Source organism: Zonotrichia albicollis, chromosome 3 (genome assembly GCF_047830755.1).
Source record: "Zonotrichia albicollis isolate bZonAlb1 chromosome 3, bZonAlb1.hap1, whole genome shotgun sequence".
In the NCBI taxonomy this organism is placed as follows: domain Eukaryota; kingdom Metazoa; phylum Chordata; class Aves; order Passeriformes; family Passerellidae; genus Zonotrichia; species Zonotrichia albicollis.
In genome coordinates, this window is record NC_133821.1 from 114,975,770 (window position 1) to 114,993,539 (window position 17,770).

Sequence of the window (17,770 nt, forward strand, 5' to 3'; positions counted from 1 at the left end):
TTGCCATCCTAAAATGAATTAGCTGAATCAATGTACTCTTCCCAAGGTTTCCCTGAGGAGACAGGAGCAGCTGCTAGAGCAGCAAGTGCTGCCTGAGCAGTCAGGCACCAAGGCAATGAGGCCAGCACTGGTGTCACCAGGGAGCAAGAAGGTCCCTTGCAGGGAACTGGGGGAGCAGGTTACTCATGGGTACCATAGTTGTGCTGAGGAAAAACCAAGAATCAGCTGTGACTGTCAGAACTGGCAAAGCTGTGCATTCCTGGAAATGTATAACAGTAACACAAACTCCCGGGCAGCAAGATAAGAAAGAATGCTGCTGCTGTTTCTGATGTGTCATGCTCTTCTAACTACTTGAACTTCTTGAACAACTGTGTGTGATATCTTCAGTTAGTGAATTAGATTAATATGTTCTCATGGCTAGTTTGAGGTAAAATTTCTTACTATTTTGTTTCTTATGCTTGATAGATATCACAATATGTAATTATGGATGTATTTAATAATGAGCATATTCTCCACCTCTTTCTGAAGACTGTTTTTGTCTAAAGACCTGCAGTGCTGCAGAGAATAGGAAGAAACAAGGTAAAAAAAGAAAAAGTCAGACATAAATAAGTTGAAAAATTTGAGCTGGATGCTTTCGATTGGCTTAGTTTGCACAAATTAGCAGACTAGAATTTCTGCAGAGGTGGTAAATATACTGATTTTTTTTTTTTTTTCTAAATTGAAATTGAAAAAAACAATGTCATGGAACAACTATTTTTTCAATTGAAAAATATTGTTGGCAGATTTTTATGGCTTAGTATTTTTTCTTTTTTATTCTCTGAAAATGAATAATTTTTAAGGAAAGACTGTGTAAACACATTGAGCTTTACAATTAAAATTTGTTCTCAGCCTCAGAAGAGCCAATGCTAGAACTTGATTTGGAATTCTCCATCAAAATTATTTTTCAATAGAAATAATTCATGCTTTGAAATTAGAAGTGGCATTAGTATGAGTTGACAGTAGAAGTCCCCCAATTTAGTTTGAAAATTAATTCTTGACATTTCTGCAATTAGAAAACTGAAAGTTTGAAAGGTGAATTTTTTTTAAAGTGTAGCTTTAAATAAAACCCTTTTGTCATAATAATTTTCTAATTTGTACTAAAAATTTCAAATCAATATAAAATATTTGGAGTGTTTTCAAATTACTGACTACATATATGTAAAATTTTCATAGTTTATAACTTTTTCCTGATTATTTCAATAGGATGGTATTTTGAAAATTAAAATTATTTTTTCCTGTGTACCCCATTTCCTTGTGATGTTTGCTTGATGTACACTATCACCTGGTCTTTCAACACGTCTCCTTAAGCAGAGTATTTTAGTGTTTACATGAGACTTTATTTCAGTAAGCAGCTGAAGTAGTTTCTGTTTGTATGGCACACACTTGTACAAGTTACAGATTTGTGTATTGTGAAATACTGAATGTGATTATGAAAATCTCACTTGTTTGACTTATGATGGTTACTTTCACCAGCAAATAATGTAATTTTCAGTATATGACACTGATTCCCTCTTATGCATTTTTTCTCTCATTATCAAATTGACGGTGCATTTAAATATCAAGGCTCTATTTCTTTTCTTGGTAGTCATTTGAGCTGTTAGGATTGTTCTTTTTATAAAAACTGGGTCTTTTCTTAAAACCTCTTTCTTTGTTCAGCACAACTTTAATGTGTGGGACATATCTCCTTTCATCACAGCAGGGGACTCTGTGTATATGTGGGATAAACTAGTTCCATATTAGCAATGTGGAATTGCTTGAGCTTGTTTGCATATGTTGATAGTGCCTTTTGTGATGGTAAGTTTTGGGGAATTCTGTCAGCAATATTTTTTTTCTTCTCAATAGTTAATTCATATCCTGTAAAGATGCTGTTCCCATTAAGCCTAAATGCTATTTTTATTATCTGTGGATATAGGATATGTTGTTAATAGCACAAAAATAAACTAATCTCAAGTCAATGGTTAGTTTTGATGATTGAAATGCCAACACTATAACTTACTTTTTGCTGCTTAAAAGAGAATGTCCCATAGTTGCTGTGTTGAAAACTTTTAGGGTTGTTTGGAATATGTGGGTGTAAGAGTTTATTCAGGGAGCTGGAGCTGTGAAAGCACTTAGGCCATGTCAGTCTCCACATTGCACACTAAGAGTTTGATACATGGAGAACTTCAGTGGGAATCTCTCACAGCAGGTCAGGTGCCAGGGCTCCTTGTGAAATGTCTGCAAGGGAACTTGTGTGCTCCAGTAAAGAGGAGTTTGGGAATTTAAGTCAGGTTTAGGTAAATAAGTACTCACCTTGGCTGGTTGGTGCAGCTTTAGAGGTGCATGGAAAACGGAACCTAGGCAACTTAGGGGTGTTAGTGATAAAAGTTTATGTATTTATGTATATATTTTTATGTCTTCACATTACACACCACTGTTTGATCCAAGTCCCACTTCAGATACCTCACTTGATTTGTCAGTCTTACTCTTTCCTTCCTATTTTATCTAAAGATGTGTGTTGATATAAATGATTATATCAAAAAGTAACTTTAAGTTACTTTTTTATTTATCATTAGAGCAATCTTGACCACTTTACTTGGGAGTGCTCTGCTGTGCCCATTAGAAGATATAAAGAGGAGAGTGAACCTTTTGTTATTTCTGTAGAAAAATTAATTTTCTAATTTGAATTTTTAAGTCTGCCTAAAGAATGTCAAACTTCATTGTGGCTACACTATCAAATCCTCTTGATTTAATGGCATTTTTCAGGTTGATCTTATTCTTATCTATTAAAAAAATTATTTTGGACTAAATTTTTTATGGGAATGACAGGAGTGAATATGCAGGGAGGCTGTTAGGAACATACACTATGCTATGCAAAAGACCAGAAAAGAAATAATTTACCTAGGAAGATCTTTTTTTGAGAAACCTGCCAGCAAGCTTTTTCCTTCCTATAAGGTTCACATTTAAACAGTTTCTAATGTTGACTTTTGGCCAACAATGTCTCTTTCTCCTTCTATGATTGAAAGGAACAGCTCAGTAATAAAAACTAATTGCTATGTCTTTCACATTCATGTCCGAGAAGACATGCAATTTGTAGAAGAAAATTACAAATCACATTATAAATTGCTTAAGAATTTCAAGAAAAACAACAACTTCTGGAAGAAACCATGAGAAAAGTATATAGGGAGTAATATTTTTTCAGAAGCTTAGACATGGTATTTCCTTTTTTGAATATCTGTGATGCCTCATAGAGGAAGTTTTAAAGTTGAATGACAATTTCCATCATGAAAAGAAAAGGAAGATTTTTTGGTGAGGTCGAAAGAAAATGAGAATATTTCTTATGTGGACTATTTGAAGGAAAATATGTGTCTGCATCCAAACTATTACTAAACTAAATACAAATTCACCTACACATTTGCCTCACAAAGCATGTGATTTATTCGCATTAATGAAGTGTATTGGTGAGGAATTCTGAGGGAATGGGTATGAACTGGTCTTGCTTATAACAGTGACGATATTGCAGTCACCAGGCTTTGAAGTGGCAGTGCCTGATTTTTCTAAAGTATAGTTGGGAAATGCAAATTTGAAGCACCAGGTTCATAGCAAGGGAAAAATATTCAAGAGATCAATTATCACTCCTGACTCACAGTGTGTTCAAGCTGTCTTTATGACTTGTCTCTGAGACAATAATTTGATTTGACAGGCAGATTGGATGTTATTAAAGGTAAAGGATTTCAGTTCCTTTAATGGACATGCAAGGTGTTACCAAGATCTTCTTGAAGAGAGCCAAGAGAACTGTGGCACTAGTCTGGTCTGCAGGTGAAGGAGCTGGAAAATTTCCCAGTTTTGTAATTGGGTGGTGAGTTAATTGTATATAGTTGTCCACAGAGGGCATTAACTAACAAAATACATCTCTCACATTAAACATTAAAGTTGATACAAGCACCTTTTTCAAGGAAAAGAGGAATTAACAGTTTAGACTGAGGGCTCTGTCGTGCTACTGGTGTTATTATATTATTTTTTATTATCTAGTATGAAAAATTCATTACCATCTGGATCCCATTTTACTAGATACTGTATATTCATATAAACTAAAAGAAACTTATATAGAATTATGAAAACAAAAGAGAAAAGTATTGAAAACTAGATAGATATAGGAGACTAAAAGAAGTAAATCATGTATGATTCCACCATGCATTAGAAACCTTTTATGAATGAGTAAAGCATAAGAAAATTTTATTTGGGATTCTCTGGAAATGTTCCTTGGGGAAAAAAAACCCAAAAAAACCACCTCACTTCATTATTACTTCACCAAAAAAGGCAAGTACTGATCTGATCATGAAAACATTTAGGATTTAGTGATCCTCAACTGTACTTTATGAGGTCTGTTTCATTACTTTGCAAGTGGTGAAATTGGTAGAAACGCATGATCTCCTTTTAGGAAAGTTTGCCTCTTTTATATAAACCCCAAGGTATTTAGGCATATCTAAAGAGGGTTTTTTTTCAAACTTTTGGTGAATTATGTATTCTTTCTTACAATATAAATTTATGAGGGACCATACACTCCACTAAGGGCCTGTGTTCTGAGCATTTTACTGCTGTCCAATTTTAAAATACTTTTTTTCAGACATTTAAGAGCAAAAGTTTAGAAAATGTGTGATTCATGAAAGTCCTTCCATAAACATCCACTACCAGCTAGTAAACCATCTAAGCCTTTTAGGCTGCTCCTTTGAATTTTTAGAAATATTCATAATAGTAACAAGTACCCATTACCAGGATTTTTTAATATATTTTCTCCTATCAAAGAATGTATTTCTATTGTGCTCTAATTCTAACCCTTACTGTGTTGATTTTTTTTTAGGAAGAGCAAATATTAGTAAATGCATAGGTAAACTTACCAATTAAATCTACTTGTAATTAAGTAAATGTAAATTGCCATATGCTCAGTAAATTTCATAACCATGAAGATAATTATTACCATACTGGTCTTATAATGGTCTGACTTTCAAAACAGGTGGGATATTCTCTGTCTTTTTGTTTTTTACTAATGGTTTTGGGAAAAATGCTAAAAGTTGTTCAAAACGTTAAGAAGAGTAAAACTGTTTTCAAATTTACCAATGCAGACTTAAAAAAACTATAAATTTCTGTCCTTGCAGGTTAGGGTAAACAAGAAATAATTTTCAATCTGTCCCATGCAAGCTACAAATCTAAAGGTGAGGCAATTAAAAAAGTTTCTTCAACTTTTGAATTGCACTTACATGAATCTTTACAAAAAAAGAAGGAAAATATTGAAGATATTGACACTGAAACTTCCCTTTCTGAAACAGGCCATTTTAGTCTTATTCCTTTAGACAATCCTACAATGTCTGAAGGAAAAATATATAAAAATGTGGATGTGCTTAAATAGTAGTCTAAAAAGGAGAGTGAAAGGAATTTTTTTATAATTTAACCAGTCATAAAGATAACTCATCCGACTGTGTATCCCAAATTACTGTCATCTATGTCTCTGACATGCCCTTACTGATCCTATGATTTCCCTCAGTCTGTTCATGGTTATTAAATACTGAGATATTGTCAAATATAGTGGATACTATATATGTATATTGATATTGCTTTTTAATCTGTATTATGGACACTGGGAATAGTCTGTTTTTCTTGCTAAATTGGCATACACTACTCCATAAGTAGTTACCCTCTCTGAGAAGTAAAAATACAAATGCTTAAAGTACTGTCAAATATGAAAGGGCTTTCCAAACTGCACACCATTAGTGACACCAAAGTCCTTTCAAAATACCATTAAACCTTTCACAGATCTCCTTCTGCTAATGATAACTACTATGGCTCTTATCAATGCAATTGATGGTACCAAACAATTGGATTTTCCAAAAACTTGATCAAGGGAGAGTTATGGATGTGCAGTATGCATTTAAGACTATGGCTATCGGCCTGAGGAAGAGCTGCCTTCCTTTGGATTAGAAGCAGAGAGGAGGACGCTGGAGCTGGTGATGTAGTTTTGTTTTGTTTCACTTCTGAAGTGAAATGAAATAAAAAATAGCAGTTAAAATGAATCTGTCAGGGAAATTATGGATATTTTCATTCCCACTAAAAATATTTGGTAACTTTTTAAAAATCTGCTTTGGAATATATTATAGAAACATTTTTTAAAAAGATGGAATATTCTTGTGAAAGACCTTTAATTCTTTGCCTTCATCCTTCCTTATTCTCTTCACTTACTCTTTCCCCAGGTTTGGGTGAGAGTTTCTGCTAAACTTGGTAATAAAAAAACCAAACCAAACAAAAAAAACCCAAAACAACAACAAACTCAACAAGACAAACAAACAAAAACCCCACAACAAACCCTGAATGTCAACAGAAGATTTACAGAGGAATGCAATCAAGAACGACGTTGCAAATCAAGCCTAGAATCAGACTATCAAGAATTCAAAAACTTTCAGCTGTTTGCAATTACGGTGGTAATTGCTATTTTAAAATGTTTTCCTTTTCCCAAAGAAATGCCGTGTTGTTAGCTGAAATTTAGGGATTTTAAATCACAGCAAATCTCTGTGCAGCTGATGAAGGCTAAATATTATAGGCAATCAAAACAACATATTATCTACATATTTCAGCTGATTAAAAAAAAAGTAGCTTTTGGAACTTCTTTAAGAAGTTATTTTACTATGTAGTTCTAGCTAATTACAGCATATTTTTCAGACCAAAACATCAGCATTAGATATTTTAAAGCAAAATGTGACGGATTTTTAAGGAAATTGCACCTGAGGTTTTGCTATGTTATTTTACTCTAAAAAATGATTCCTTTTCTTTCTGTTGTGAATCAGTTTTGCAGGGAAGTATTGGTTGTAACCAATGTTTAATACATAAAATTAACCTTTCCTTAAAAATACTGTAATTTAAAGATTGATGTATCAACATCACATAATGTGAGTGGAAGGTGTCCCTGCACATGGCATAGGGGTTGCAACTGGATGATCTTTAGAGTCCTTTCAAACCCAGGCCATTCAATGGATCTGTGATTCTGCTGGGTGTTTTCTTTTAGCAACAGTTCATTAGTTTATGTCTGAAGAACAGATATAGAGGTAAAATTATAAAATGTCTGTTTGATCAATACTCAGCAGATTTACAGAACTTGTTTTTAAGATTTATTTAAGAAAAAAAGCAAATGAGTATTTTTATAACAGTTATTATATACCCACTAAGTCTGCATGAAGCAAATGCAAAGGATTGTCAGGGCAGTGATGACACAGCACTGGTGCCACTGCAGTAGGATCAATGATGCTGGCAGAGCCCTGTGTGGAATTTTTTTGAAGTTGCAGGCAAACTTTTAGTGCAGGATCCTGACTTACAGACCTTATTTACAGAACAGTCAGAATGAGACACTGTAATAAAGTACTAAAGTTAAACTGTGTAAGTTTTGTCCTGTGATTGGGGTTTTGTTCATTTGTTTGGGTTTTTGTTTGTTTTTTCCTGAAGTAGGGCTGGAAGGTGTCTGTAAGTTTAGGATAAAGGAAAGTTTTTAGACACCAAAACAACTGCAACTAACTGTTGGTATAAAATTGAGACTTTGGTTAATCTATTAAGCACCTAATTTTGTACTCCATTTTGGCCTCATTGAGGCCAAGAGCTTCATAAATATTTAGCATCTTTAGTAAGCTTGTGTGACACTTTCAGACAAAACAAAGCCAATAATCTTAAAAACAAAGCAAAAAGGGTTTACAGGTTGAAACCACATGAAACCACATAATGTTGTTTAATCTGTAGTACTAAATTATTAAATCCTTCAAGGTAGAGAAATCTCATATAATTGGAAAAGTATTTTGGAAAATGACTTTTCAACATTAGAGCAAAACTGTTAAGTGTGAAAATATGATTTTAATCAGGGCATGTATGCTGGGGTTTTTCTTACAAGTAAGCTAGTCTTGTGAATCATTGAAGAAGGTCACTTGAAACTTATTTTTATGATCTGCAGGATACAGGAAAGTTAGGGAGGAAAAAACCTATCATGACCTTTTGAGTTTTGAGTATATGTTGCTTTTCTGAGTTTGTAAGTAGCTTGTATTTTTATAACTAAAAAGTGGGCTAGAACAAAGCCCAAAAATACATTTGGATCACATTTATAATAAGGCTACATATTTAGAAAAAGATCTCTCATACATCATCTTATGCATTAAGCAATAAAGGGATTTCAGCAGAGGTCTTTGGTTTGTAGGACCTATAAACCTGAAATTAATTATGAAAGAGATACCATGGAGGTTTTTCCCTCTTACAAGAAGTCTCTAAGTCTGATATGACGTGAAACTATATGAATGAGAAAACAATCATTGTTTCCGATATAAAAAGCCCGAAAGTAAATCTGTAGTATTGCAACCGTGCTTGGGACAACGCCACTCATTTTATCCTATGGAATTCCAGAGCCAGCTGATAGATTAATCACTTCTGACAGTAGCTCACTTTTTGACCTGTGTGGTGAGGAGAATGTCACAGCAGCAGGAGAGGTTCTGTGATAATTGGAAAGTGAAGGGGACTTGGTGGTGCAGTAGCTTAGTGCATTAGCCTTTCCCCTCTGGAGACCTTGCTTCCCATTCTGCCTTAGGGTCACTAGTGAAAATTCATGCTTTGGTATCCTACCTCTATTTGTACATATGACACTAAAAGGCCCCTATTTGGAAAAATGTTGTCTTTCTTCACTATAAAATGCTCTATTGGCCAGGATCTTAGGCCAATGTACATTGGTAGAGAACTTAAAAAGCTTTAATTCCTGAAATATGTGTCTGCCAAGATCACCTCCCTGGAAGAGCATTCACTCAATATATTAATAAAAGGGGAAAAAAAGGGAAAATCTTCTAAGCTGATATGCATGAAAATAATGCAAATAATGAAGGAAACTCATTTGCAATATAGAAGCTGCAGTGATATTTTCCCCATTTCCATTTGGAATTAACGCCTGCTAATCTTTCTTGCACTGAAGTTATATTTATCTTAAACTGTTTTACTTGAACCTCCTTCTGACTAAGATTTTCAAGTGCCAGAGAAGTGCTATTTCATATGCAGTGGAGTGGAGCAGTGATGACATGCAGTGATTAATTAATTCAAAAAGTACATGTTCCCTAAAGGTATCCTGGGAACCACTTTCCAAGCCTCTAAAAAAGAAACATATTGCCTGCATTTACAGGTGGTAGTAAGCTGAATATAGATTGGTTATCAGTGATGTACTGCCTTTTATTACATCTGAAGTGCTTACTCTTACTGCCTTGTAACGAGGGTGCTGCAACTAATTGTGCTTAATGATCCAATGCAAAGAGCCTGAATTTTATATTATTAACTCCTCCTATGTTTATCTTTTCATCTCCTTCAAAATTTGCAAGTTCCGAGTTACATTAGGGATTTGATGCAATGTGTGAACACCTTAACTTGAAAATCCCCACAAAAATGTTAGCTGTGTTTACAGTTGTGTGAGAGGTTCCCTCTTTAAACATGAATTAAATGTTCAGGATGGGTCCAGCCTGAGAACCTTGGAGATTAAAGCAGTCTGTTTAAGGATGCAAGAGACGTCAGGGAAGATCCATAATTTTATACCTTTCTTCCAGGCAAGAAGCAATAACAATTATGGCTCCATCTCTGAAGCAGATCACAAGAATTTTCAGCTAACCACAGTATCCCTTTTTGAAAATAGTTTCCCTCTTACTTTAAGGAAACATGGATTAGAGATTAAAACCCATTTTCTCCTTTTTTCCTTTAATAATCACAAAAAGTATAGAGGGAGTAACAGAATAAGCAAAGGATCAAAGGAAAAAGACCAGACAGAGGATACTTGAACACAAAGCAGAAGACAAGAACAGAGCTGTTTGAGTGATAAATCTTTATTTTCAACTGTGCTAGCCAAAGAAAACCTGAATAAGTATCAACAAATTAAGAAACTTTAATTTAAATTTGTACTTTTAAGTGCAACCTTTTAAGTCACCTTTTAATCGGATGATAGGAGACTTCATTTGAGATCTTTGCTTGCATGAAAAATCTTCCAAAATTCTGAAAGCCTTTAAGTGGCTTCTATAGTAAGTAGACCCTAGATCTTTTCAATGTCCTAGATTTCTTTGAATAGTTAGGCTTCTTCAGTGGTTAGGTTTTGCTGTTGCTGGGGCTTTTCTGTGTGGTTTTTGATAATTTTGGGGTTTGAGTGGTTTTTTTTCCTAAACCACATGGAGTTGATTGGAAGTCCTGAATAAGAAGGAGAAGCAAGAAAGGATTGAAGGGTGATCTTTCTATACATTGTAATGTTCACATAAAGGAGTAAACTAAGATAGGCTTTCTCTTGGTACACCTGCACCTTGCCAGATCAGCAAATGGAGATCGATGAGTTGCAGGATGCTGGTAAATAAAAATCCTGAAATAGGCCTTCAACAGCTTAAGCAAGTTGGTCCAGAACATTCCTTTAATTTTTTATTGTAAATGTATATCTGATGTCTTAAACCAAAAACCTTATGAATAATTCTCTTCCTAAATCAAAATACTGCCTTGTATATAGCACATTTTCATCATTTGTTCACTTATGCTGTGCCACATCACAAATGAGGTTCTGAATGAAGTCAAAGATGGCCAGCTTGATGAAACCCTGCTGACATTAGAGCTTTAGAAATAGGAATAGTACTGTGTGCTTCTTCTGGAAGCCTGCATGAACATCCCAATGAATTTTTTAGGACTGTTAGTTTTGCTTAGCCCCCTTTTCTCAGAAGCCAGATAGTATTTTTACTCAAATTTAAGTCTTCAGTGGTGAACAGTGCTTCTCACTAATAAGTGGCTATTCATCCTGTGACAGCTGAAATTTTCTCTGTTTGATCCTATGCTCTCACAGATATGTAGAATTTAAATATGCTCATTTTTAGAGGTTCTTTTAGCTTTTGTTTTTAATTATGAAAAATAGAAGGTAAAGGTAATGCAGCAGTTGCAATGAAGTGTTCAGATTTCTAGCTGTTAACAGAAGTGTGTATGCTTCTGGTTTTGATATTGAGTTGAGAAAATAATCTGACAACTTATTTTTACACCACTTAAATATTGGTGTGGGATTTTTTTAAGTTTCACTGTTGTTAGGTATGATGCACAGAAGCAGGGTGAGAAAGTGATTTCATGCTCTATTTCTCCAGATGAAGTTTAGTGCTTTGTTGACAAATACTGACATGTAAACCCAAATTGCAACTGCCCAGGTCTAACAATGGTATATTAAAAAATTGTTTACGGAAGCCAGAGGTGGAATTTTATGGGCCCCACAAAACTTTTGAAATTAGTTGATATCTTATCCTGAAACAGGTTAGCTTGAAAAAAATTAATCTTTATTGATTTTAGTACTTCTAAGATTTGTACTTCTAACTGGTTTATATGTTTTTAAATAGGTTATTTGGTGACAATTTTAATAATATTGAACCAAAAAAAAGTTTAAAAAAATGGGGACCATGTTGGAATTTTATTTTCTTGATTGTCTACTGTCTATCAAATAGGCTTACAGTACTTGGCAGGATATAAAAGGACTAAGTTATCTAATCCATGGATATCAGAATTCATCCATAGCTTTACTTTTGAAATCTCTAGAGTAACTCTGTCTTTGCTATTGCTTAACCCAGAATTTTACCACATGACTATTTTTGGTTTTGGTTTTGTGTTTGTGGGTTTACTGTAGTATTCATGGCTCTATCCATGGCTCATGATGTCTCTGAGAACAGAGCAGACAGGAATGAAAACTTCTCCAGCCAGCATCAGTGGTACTGATGTACCAGTACTGATGTATCAGTCCAGCCTCAGCCTTTAATGATTAGCTTATTGCAGCTGGGCTTCTTACTAGATAGATACATTTCCTACATGCAATTGAAGAAAACACAGTTTTAATTGGAAGTAAAACAAATAAATAAATGCTGCATATTTTTACTGGGAAAAGGCTTCTTTAAAAAAATTTTATCCAGCTCTACTCAAAGTCATTTATGGCTGTGATTTTTTTTCCTACTTCATAATTTCAAAAAAGATTGTCACCTATTATTATAGCAAAGTATTATATTAGGCTGGTTATCTGGCCAGATATATACTTCTGAGCTATTTCTAGTGTTTTATATTTATCTTTGTTTCCTGAGCTAGCTCTGTGAAGATGGAATTTGATTCCATTAGAAAAGTGAATACTGTGGGTTGTATATTGTTAACACACAACTGTGGAGAATGAGAAAAATTAGGTTATTAGTTATTAGCAGCAAAACATTTAATAATGTATCAGATAACATTATCAAAAGGTTTATGTAGTTGCCTATGTTCCTAACAAGAATGTCTGAAAAACTGTCATAATCACTAGTTTATGATAAAGTATCTGAAGCTTCAGATATTTTGTCCAACAAGCACTTATAATAGTGGGTAAGTAGGTTTACAAAATAGCTATAAATGTAATTATGGCACTCTGATATAAAATTGTTTCAGAGGCAAAGTTGTTTCAGTCAAAAATAATAGAGTACTTCTGGATGAAGTAAAATTATGGCACTCTGTGTTCATTATAGAAACCAGCATACTGCTAATAAGAGCATTATTTAGCATGAAAATAAGTTTTATAGCCCTTTCGTCAGGCTCTGTTCTTTGTTGCTTGTAATGTAGAAATTAGGTAGCTGTGGGTGGGTAAGGCTTTGACCTGACTTCTTCATCCTCCACCCTTGATAGGTTTGCTGCAAAATGTTCCCAGTCATAACTCTACCTGACATTAGGGTTATAGCCTGATTATGTGACTACAGCCAGGTGCTGTACACCTGACAGATTTCAAGAGGTATAAAGAAGGTGTTAAAGAAGTGTCTCAGTTTTCCAAAGTCTATATCAGGGAGGAATTGGCTCCCTCTGCAAGTATTCCTAACTCTGTTTAGCTCAAAACAAGCCTTGAAGTTTGTCTTTCATGTATTTAGAACTCTTTAAAGGAATGATTCCTTCAAAATGACAGTGACTCCTGAAAGGATAAAAGCTTAAGAAAACACATAACATACTGAAATATGCACACATATTGTACCTCATCTTGCCTAGTTCTCCATGAAATGTCAAAAGAACCTCCTACTGTGATATGTCTGTGAGCTCTGCAAGACTGATTAAATTTCTATATAATGTCAATCGTTGCATCCTGTGAACCATAAATTATAAAATTTGTTTCTATTTTATCACTCCATAAAATGCTTTAAAACTTTTTTCTTATCTGATACAAAGAATAAATGGTGACTCTCATTTTATTTGAGGCAATTTTATGCACATGGAGAAACAGAATGTAAGTGTGGAGTATACTCTTTATATATGTGTGTGAAAGGAATAGATTAAGAAAGCATTTACTACAATAAATACATAATGTTAGGATTTATTTCTCATTTTTGCAACATCCCAAAATAAGGGAAGAAAATTAGGTGCCCAAAGCCCAATATGTTAAGGTCCCTTGAGAGGCAGAACAGGGAATATTCTGGCTGTAAGAGAATGCAGTTTCCTCCCTTACACTTTTAACTATGGAAAAGAGAAATATAATCAGGAGATTGGTGTTAGAGAAGATTTGCTTTGTGACAGAAACTAGTGTTAAAAGGGCTCGTGGTCATTTCTCACACCAATTCAGAATGTGTGGTTTCTCTTCAGTCTCAGCTTACACATTTAAATCATATTCAATGTTTTTGACCTTTTGGCACCACACACCAAGAGGCTCATGTGAAGAATCTGTTCCTCTTGAATTGCTGACTGTAGTTGAAGACCATTGTTCAGAGAATTTCAGGATTAGAAATTTCAAACTGAGACGAATGTAATAAAAATGCCTTTATTCTCATTCTCATCTCTGTCTCACACTCTGTCACTCTCTCTCACAGGGTTTTGTACTGCAGCTCATCACCATTGCATCTGAGTGCATTCCAAATAAAATAAATAACAGTAGCAAAGCCTCTAGTGAACATCATGGGGAACATCAACATTGAGAGGCAGGGCTTATAAATCTGCATGCAACACTGTATGAACGTGCTTAGATTGCTTCCAGACTGGAGCTGGCTTACATCCAGCTCTTGAGCAAAGTGTACTTGAGTGACTCCAGGTCTATATTCTCTTTATGGATTTTCATTTGAGTTGATGTCTCTTTCAGGGCAGGGATACAGTGGAAGGAAGGTGAAAGAGAGAGGACTGTTTGTAAAAATTTTGTGTTTGTGATAACTGTGATAAAATTTTTATTCAGATTGTTGGTCTCACAGTTATGAGTATCCCTGTGATTTCTTACATTATTCCTCAATGAGAATAAGCATAAATTTAATAAATTTTCTTATTAAAAAAATTGCAGTGTAATTAATTTGATTTTTTCATATAAAACCACATGCTGCTATATTTTTTTATTTTTATAGTTTCTTGTATCTTTAGTATTGTAGCTATTCTGAACAATATGTATGCCATTCAACCAAGAGCAAATGTAACTTGATCCTAATGGAGAGGCTTTAAAAATGCAATATTAATTTTGAGAATGGATATAAACACAAGCCTCTAGTAGAATTTTGTAAGATATATTCTGTGGTAAAACGTATGAATAAAAGTGGCAGTTGCAAGAATTTTGAAATTTTAAGTGATAAGTATTCTAATAGGAAAATGTAAAGTAAGCAGTTACAAAATTCCTAAAGTCTAAGTCACATTAAACCAAGTGCAAGTGGGGAAAAAAGAGGAATTAAACCCCTTCCCTCAATGAAAGCACAGTTAGATTTTAGGCATCATAGGACAGATATTATGGGTGATTTTCTGTATAACCTAGATGCTGCTAACTTAGATTCCTAGATCTGATGAAGGGATTTCATTCCAGTCTATTCAGAGATTATCTTTATGAAACTGTCTTACAGCTGGCTACTTTGTCAAGAGCTGACAAAGAAAGGGTTTGCTGAAATGTTTGAGTATCATCAAAAAGCCAGTGGCATTCAGTAATAACCATTTTTCTCTAACTGCTAATAAAACCTCTGGAGTTTGGATAACTTCTGAAAGGTTAGTGAGTGCAACTGGATTTTTGAGTGAAATCTGCAAGTGTAGGAATTGTGGTTCTAAAGTCAGAGGTATTGATGCAGAGCTGTGCTTTGACTGTGGGCCTTCTGCTGGGTTTCTGGGAGAATACATTTTGTCCTTGGGGGAGGAAACAAGGATACAGGATCATCTATGATAAGCAGGTCTTCTAAAGTTCTCTTATTTTGGTACATTTTCACTTGCTATATATTCTTTGCCATTTCTTGCCTGATTCATGTAGTCTACTTAAAACTGAAAATGTTATCAATCCTTGCAAAAGGGTTGCAAAAGTCATTTACCAGCTACTTTTGTAACTGCAGAAAAAAATTTTTAAAAAGCCTCCCCAAAACTGGTGTATTTGGAAAATGCTGATTTTTTAGTATATTGGTATGATTCCCTCAAGAGTGATTCTGACACAAAGGTTTTCCTGGAGAGGATCAGCATGAGACATATACAACAATTGAACAACTAAGACAAAGCTGTTGAGTTCCTAAACGTAGAGGAAGATAGAGGAATTTAAACCCCAGACCTCAAAGACCGAGTGGATTTTTGCTAAGTTGGGTTTTGTAATTTCCATTCTTAAAGGATGCATTATTTACTTAAATATGGAAGTATCCATTAGTGTTGTACATATACTTGGTAACAATTTCATAATCTAAATGAGCATGGACTACAGTTTCCCAGTTTTCCTGGTCTTGAGACAAATATAAAGACAATATCTCTTAGTTTAAATTGTGAAGGAATTAATAACTTGTGTTCTCTTTAATACTCAGAGATGAAAATATCACTGTTTAGAAACTAGAGAGTAATAGTTTCTATATGTACCACAGAAAGTGCAAGAGAGATTTCAGTGAGATCTTCAAAACATTTAAAAGTAATTTAATTGGAATACAGCAAAAATACAAAAATATCTATCTAAATACATATTTTTTTTTTCCTAAAGGATTGGAAAGTTGAATAAAATTCATTTCCTGAACCCAATAAGCTATTCCTATGTGTTCTATATAAGCCTTTGTAGAGAATATTTGGTGAGAGCATTTTAGAATACATCAAGGAAAAGAATATTTCTCCCGTACAGCTTCTTTTTATCATTAAAAATGATTTTGACATCACAGGTTGATACTACATCTGATGAGGACTACTTAAGTTATTCAATTTGTTTGCAAATGTTTAGTTATATTATTATAATAATATTTTGAAAGTTATTTTTTCTATATATTAATCAATCTCCTATTTAATTTAATTTTATTTTTATTTTACCTGTCATATTTGGTCAAAGTGTCTGTAGAGCTAACTAAAGACAGTAAAAGGGGAACATATGGACCTGAATCTCATGAGCTGCTGCTTTTGATATTACTCAGAGGTAGTGTGGGTCTAGACTGACAGCTGAAAGAATGCAAAGGCTGAAGATTTGTATCTTGCTCACCAAACAACTTGCAATGACTTTCTGGCTGGATTTTGTAGAGAAGCAAGAAGGTGTATATGTGGGAAGGAAAGAAGAGATTTACAGCACCTTATCAGTTCCTGACAGAACTGATCCTCTAGAACATCAGCTAAAAGGGAGAACAGAGAGAATATATCAGTAAACTTACTAAAACTTAAACTTTTTATTGTTTTTCAACTGTTAGGATCTTTTCTAGAAGCCTAAAGAATGTATCAGAATTTTAAAGTGTTTGTTTGTTTGTTTTCTGCAGGGAGGTTCTGTTTTAAAACCTTCACATAGGTTTTAAGATTTGGAACAAAGGAATTTCAATTAATAGATGCTTCACAGACTTCCAGTTTGTATTTGAAATCCATTAGTTTCTATAAGGAATAGGTATGTCACAATTTTATTTCTTTATAATGTTCCTTAAAAAATCGACTTGTTTAAATTCAGATTCACTGGAAAACATTAAGGCAACAAAAACCTTCATCTCTTTTTCTTCTATGGGGTCACAGATACAGAACTTAATTCAATTTGAGAAACAAAAGCGAATAAATAGAGAAGTGAACATCCCAGAGGTGCAAAAAATCACTCAGAAATGAGGAAGCCTCTAAGGTATTCCCTAGTTAAAGAAAATGTAGGAGGAATCAATAAATGAAGATGCCACTTATTTGAATTCTGGGAATACTGCTTATCCTAGCAGAAAGATAGCTCTTGTCAGCTCACTTTAAGGAAGACTTAGGAAGCAATTAATATTTTGAATCAAAAAAGATAGAAACATGTGGAAAGGTCAAATATACAGGAAAGTGGCAGGGATTTTTCTAAGGAAAATAACCAGTGTCCTGGATCTGTAGATGAGAGCTTGTAGACTACCCCATGGGAGGTGCAATAAAAAAAAAGTGACAGCTAAAGCTTTTCACTTTTCATTGCAAATATCTTTCATTGCAATGTCTTTTGTCTTTCATATTCTTCCTTTTTCAGATGATTAAATTCCTGCAGAGTTCTTCCAATTTTGACATTAGTTGGAATAGAAGCGTGTTAGATGTTGGCCCACTGTCAACTGGGCTTCAGTAACCACTGTGTATCACACAGGCTCTTAGCCACCTGCCAGGCAAAGATAAAGATTCACAGCGTTCAGAAATAATCACAAAGGTGAATATTTTAGGTGTCTGGTTTTGTTTTTTACTCAGAAAACTTTAAACATATCTCCAGTTTCTTCAATTATATTCCTTGGTGGCGCAGCCTAAGTCTTCTTCAAAAACTGAGGAAGAATTTATGCCAGAACTTTGACCTAGAAACCCTAACAACAATGAAATT

The 17,770-nt window shown here is 34.2% G+C and overlaps 1 protein-coding gene across 12 annotated transcripts in view; it reads left to right on the forward strand.

Moving 5' to 3' along the window:
- Positions 1-17,770, forward strand: part of LOC113458862 (uncharacterized) — a 197,014-nt gene that overhangs the window by 69,088 nt on the left and 110,156 nt on the right. For 3 of the 12 annotated variants that reach the window (XR_012579777.1, XR_012579781.1, XR_012579783.1), the window contains one exon: positions 5,172-5,228. The exons of 8 other annotated variants lie outside the window; for them this stretch is intronic. The gene's annotated coding sequence lies outside the window, so the exon portion shown is untranslated. Of the gene's footprint in view, positions 1-5,171; positions 5,229-6,260; positions 6,495-17,770 lie in introns of those variants that run through there. One more of the 12 variants, XR_012579778.1, reaches the window with a different exon arrangement.